Below are 6,221 nucleotides of genomic sequence, written 5' to 3'. Positions count from 1 at the left end.
CAATAAAAGCGGTACCTTAATCAGGGGCTAATCAGCCCAATGCCTTGTATGTCAGGGGTGTCTGTAGAGGTAGAGGTCGTTTGCCGGCAAACTTGTAAGGGTGGAGAACGTGTGAACCACGTCTCTAGATGTCCCTTACCTCACTTGATCTAAGCGTTTCGACGGCACCTCGGGCTTTGTCAGGATGGTGAGAACGTCCCTCTGTTCCTCCTTAAGTACCCACTGACTGTGGGTCCTCCCCCTCACTTACGCCGGTTTGCCGTGCGGTAGCTTCCGGTGACGTCACTTCCACCCGGGTCCTTCAGTATACGTCACGTCCGCCCGGTGGCGTAGTGTCACTTCCGGTTTGCGGACGATGCCAGTTCGCAAGCGTCACTTCCGTTTTTCTATAAGGTTCCACTGCCGGATATCATCTTTTGATCTAATATCGATTACTGTATTATTTGATCTCAATTTTACAAAGGTGGTATTACAGGCAGGGGTGTATCTAGTGATCCAAGCGCCCCTGGCAATGTAATGGACTGGCGCCCCCCACCTATGCAGTGCCCCCAATAGTAATCCCCCAGTAGTAATCCCCCCTATGCTGCATTGCCCCCAGTAGTAGCCCCCCCTATACAGTGCCCCCAGTAGTAGCCTCTCCTATACAGTGCCCCCAGTAGTAGTCACCACATACAGTGCCCCCCAGTAGTAGTCCCCCCTATACAGTGCCCCCAGCAGTAGTCCTTCCATACAGTGCCCCCCAGTAGTAGTCTCCAGTAGTAGTCCCCCCCCTATACAGTGCCCCCAGTAGTGTCCACCACCCCTAAATTGCCCCCAGTATTGGCCACCCCTATACAGTGCCTCCAGTAGTGGCCACCCACCCCGTAAATTGCCCACAGTAGTGGCCACCCCTATACAGTGCTCCCAGTAGTGGCCACCTCCATAAATTGCCCCAGTAGTGGCCGCTCCTATACAGTGCCCCCCAGTAGCGGGCACCCCCCCATAAAGTGCCCCCAGTAGCAGCCACCCCCTATTTCAGTGCCCCCCTGTAGTGCCAGGCTTACACACACAAACACACACACAAAGAACAAAAAAAAATTCAACTTACCTGATCCCCGCTCCTAACGCGACCGCTGCTGTCCGCTCTGAGTCCCAGCCGCTGTTCTCCTGGATGGGAGAGATGTCATGATGTATGACGTCTCTTCCATCACATGCTGCGGGGGGAGCTGGAACACGGAGCTCATTAGTGAGCTCCAGCCTGCTCCCTCCGCGGACGACGCAGCAGCAAATGAGAGTCTGTCTGACTCTCATTAGCTGGCTGCTATTACAAACACACAGCTGCCACTGGCGGATGTGTGTTTGTAAACTGTGTAGGGCAGACCGCTCTCACTGCAGTCTGCCCTACACTTGTGGGGCCGGGGGACTTGTCCACCCCTTGGCTACTGGTGGCACTGCCGGGCGGCGCCCCCCCTTTGGTCGGCGCCCCTGGCGAGTGCCATCCTGGCCAATGGGTAGATACGCCCCTGATTACAGATTGAGTCTCCCATATCCAAAATGCTTGGGACCAGGGGTATTTTGGATAACGGAATATTCCGTATTTTGGCATATTTGCATATCATAATGAAATATCTTGGGCATGGGACCCAAATATACACACAGAATGCATTTATGTGTTATATACACCTTATACACACAGCCTGCAGGTAATTTTATACTATATTTTCAATACTTTAGTGGCTCAAGTAAAGTTTGTGTACAGAAATGAAAACTCATTTATGTTTCATATACACCTTATACACACAGCCTGAAGGTAATTTTATACAATATTTTTAATAATATGTGCCTTAGACAAAGTTTGTGTACATTGTACCATCAAGAATCAAAGGTTTCATTATCTCAGTCATACCAAAATAATTCCGTATTTCGGAATATTCCGTATTTTGGAATATTTGGATATGGGAGACTCAACATGTATTGTATTGTGTATAATGTGATTACATTATCTGTACTTAAGAAAGATCTCTCCAACATTTGGGAATTGTATTATAAGTACCATTACTTGTCTATCATCCTCCTGTCTGTTTGTCCTGTGCACTTTGATGCAAGACACTGAATAGTAGAGATGAACGATAGCAAAACGTCATCTACTGCTGTTTCCAAGGGTTACTGTGGAGAGCATGTCTCTCACTCCCCACCCTATACCCTAGGTAAGTTGGGCAATCAGCAGAACTGTGCAATACAGGTCTCTTATATCCTGACTTTCTCTGATACCTCTACTTTATTTACTAAGTGGCCTGTATACAAATATGATGAGATTGCATTGTTTATTAGAGACTATTAGAGACTATTACTCATTTTTCTCCGCTTAATTATTTTTTTTACATAATATGTATTTGCACGGATTCACTTTATTTAAAACATATTACCTTAGCAACATTTTGGGAAGACGACCACACAGTGAATGACTATAAAAAACCTTTGATGTTATATAATTTTTATATCAAACCCAATTACTCTTTGACATCAAAGATGCTAATTCTGTATTTTTTTTGTATTTTTTCCTATCAGACTCCTTTCGTGTCCCACCTGCAACCAAGTAATTTATTTGTTCTCTGTCCTATGCAACAAGGTGTAAGACAGTGAGCAGGGTAAGCGAACGGTGGCAATAGGGATACGTCACTGGTCTTTTGTTTCTAAGGGTTACTGTGGAGTGCATGTCTCTCACTCTCCACCCTATGCCTTAGGTAAGGTGGGCAAGCAGCAGAACTGTACAATACAGGTTTCTCATACCCTGACTATCTTACATTTTCTTACTATTTATCTTTTTCATATAAGAAAGTAGCAAAAACATATAATTTCTCTGCTCTTGGGTGTATATTATTTTCATTGTTATGTGTTATATGTACTAATATATGTAATTTTACACATGTTTAAGTCTATCATTATTTTTGAACATATTTCGCCGTCTTGAAAATTAATTCCTTATTTTCTTTTCAACACGATATGTATAATTATTTATTAATTGTTCGTACTGTAAATCAATTTTAACTAATTTATTTGATTAATTAAAAGTTATGTTTTAAATACAGGCTATAAGAGTGCTCCACAATAGAGTCTTGTAGGTCATTCATTTGATCTTTTGTTTGTAAACACTGTTATCTCTTGATCCACTGGACGGTGTATGAACCATTCATCTGTGGCAAGAAGGACCCGAGCCATGATTTTACTGAAGCAAGACAAAGAAAAAACTTGTGTTGTGTGAGTGACTGACTGCTGCTGCTGCAGGGACGAGGGCTGCACTCTGATTGGCTAAGACAGTGAGAACCAATCAGAGATAGCAATGTGCCCTGTTGTTAGCAGCAACCTAGAGAGGGGAGGGAGTCACATCTGAGGCAGGCAGAGAGTGAGAGACAGCCTCTAATGGACCCATGAAGATGCCCAGATGCAGACACAGTAACCAGGAAGGAGCCAGAGAAGGCATAGCTATCAGGAATTAAAAAAAAATATCGGAACACCATTGAATTATTTCCATTTGATGGTGGCAAACATTGGAATGCCACCATCAAGTGGTAAAAACAATACCATCATAACAAAAACATTGATGGTTAGTAAACATTGGATTCCAATGTCCATCCCTAAGCTGAACCTGCAGATGGACTCTGGCCACAACCCCTCCACTGTGAAGTGCTCCCTTTCCAGCGTGATATTCTTGCTTAGCAACATGCCCTCTCTGAACAGGAAGCACCTCCCATGGAAGTCAGAGCTGTTCTCAGACAGGGACATGACGGTGAGAAAGCTCAACAGAAAGCTCTGAAAATACATGGTACATTGTGCAAAAATTACATTGGTTATCACCATATTTGGCAACAGGGGAAGGGTACACATGGAGGCTGTGGTAATATGTCCCAGCCCTGAGGACATGCTGCTGATAATGCTTATGGTAGCTGCAATACAAATCTATCATCCATGATCCTCCTGCCCTTCCCAGCATATCCCAGTGACCCGGCCCCAGTCAGCTGCAGGGTAGCAGCAGTGGGGGTTGTGGTGACACTGGTGAGGTGCTGGGGGCAGGAGTGAGAAGCAGGGGAGTGTGGTGAGAAGCCGAGGGCTGTGGTGTGATGCAGGGGGCTGTGGTAAGAAGCAAGAGTGAGAAGCAGGGGCCTGTGGTGAGATGCAAGGGGCTGTGGTGAAATATAGGATGCTGTGGTGAAATGCAGGGGGCAGTAGTGAGAAGCAGGAGGATGTTGTGAGATGCAGGGGGCAGGAGAAACAAGCAGAAGGCTGTGGTGAGATACATGGGAGTGTGGTAACTTGGTGTAGATAAGATTGCTCCAGTGTGAAGCCGCTGCGGGCCGCTAGTATAAAATAAATGCTGAGCAATGTTTCATTATATACTAAGCTGTACTCAGATTATTATATACATACAACGCCCACCAATCAGTGCCTATAATAGTACTCACCAAAGAGGCAAAATATGAAATGTCTAACCATGAGTAATGTGCCCTATGTCTTAGTTTCTGTATACACCGAAATGTATTTTATTCTCAGCACATTAGACAGCTATGCCCAGCCATTATCAGCATTGAGTAGAAAAGAAATTTGTGTACAGTATGAAGATACTGATTTAACAATTCTGGGTATATCATGTGCTGAATATATAATATTTTGTGCAATTGTTGGTACACAAGTAATACAGCAGGCATTGCTTTATATTTAATATGCTAGGTCTTTGATTGTTTTATTATACTTACAGAACATATTAGAAATTGTTAAAGATATTGACCAGTTTCCTGTTTTAGATCCACTAGAAGTTGTTCACCAGCAAAATCACTACCAGAACTTGTAACATATGTGGTCTTTAGCTGAGTCTCCAGCACCACTTTTGTAGTATTATTATTATTATTATTATTATTACTCCAATTTATTAAGGCTTACTCTTTGGCAAAATCAATGATAAAACAGACATCTGCTGGCTCTAAGTTCTGCTACTGTAGGTAATCAAAAACTTGGAGCCCATGCCCCACTATAGATGTATCAAACCTTCTTAAGAGGACTGGTGGAGGAGCAAATACATGATGATGACAGCTAGTAATAGTAAACCATGCTGCACATGCAAAATCAGCCCTGTCTCATGATGTCTACTGTACATCTCTGTATATGGATGGAAGTTTGCACATTTTTTTTTTTTGATTAATTTACTTCAAACCCTGCATCAGTCGCAATACTTGGATACAGTGCGTAATACTTGGAATACGTAGTAAAATGTTGCATGCCATTAATCACATTTTAATTACCAAGCAAGAGTCTGTTTATGAATAATTTATTACAATATCATTAGTATCCTTCCTCAGATTCTATCTAGACTATGCCTTGACAGTCACTAGCTCCATCACCGCTCATGCACCATTGGTGAGATACCAAACTGTTAATTCAAAACTTAAGAATTATGGAAGAAAAAATGTTGCAGCTTTTTTTTTTATTTTATTTTATATTTATTTTGGAGTCTCAATCATGGGAGCCGAGTGCACGGAGCATGTGGAGGCAGTGACTTTAAATTGCACATTAAACTAATCCATGTCTATACCTTAATAAAGGCCGGGGCTGGGAATTCTTATGGATTTTTCTAGCTCATTGCCGAGATGACAGAGAAATGCAATAAATGTTCTATTACTTACACAAGCTGCTAGTTTTCAGAAAATTAGTCACCAGTGACCTTTTACCCTTTGTTTTGCTCTTCTTCTTGATAAAAATACCTGATCTGAATCAAATGTAGTAGCCAGCCCTTGGTACATCTACTTTGGTGTGTAGCTTATGACAAGATCATTTCATTAATATCTGCTTATGGGTTCACGATATAGCAAGATTGATCTCTCAGAACAATATTTTCAGAAAACATTTTTTGAAATGTACCCAGCAAAGCCGGTGAAATAGTTTCTTTTGTTGTCCAAAATATATGCCATTTGAATGCAAATCAGGTAGGGATCAGAATCAGTAGTGCTGTAGCGGAGATATTGCACAGGAGTATTAGAATTATATTGATTAATTTCCCAGTTAGCAGAAAGACCACCTTCTGACCCTATTTTAAGGGTCACTAATCTTAATACATTAATACTAAGAGGCTGGATCAAAGTAAGGCTCTGTAATAGAGTATGTTATTTTATTTTTATATCTATTTTTATTTTATTGCCAAAGTGTTGATAGACAGATAGATAGATAGATAGATAGATAGATAGATAGATAGA

The sequence above is a fragment of the Taudactylus pleione genome, unplaced genomic scaffold (assembly GCF_031769625.1).
Source record: "Taudactylus pleione unplaced genomic scaffold, aTauple2 ptg000703l, whole genome shotgun sequence".
Taxonomy (NCBI): domain Eukaryota; kingdom Metazoa; phylum Chordata; class Amphibia; order Anura; family Myobatrachidae; genus Taudactylus; species Taudactylus pleione.
The sequence above is the reverse complement of the archived record's forward strand: the minus strand, read 5'-3'. Positions refer to the sequence as shown.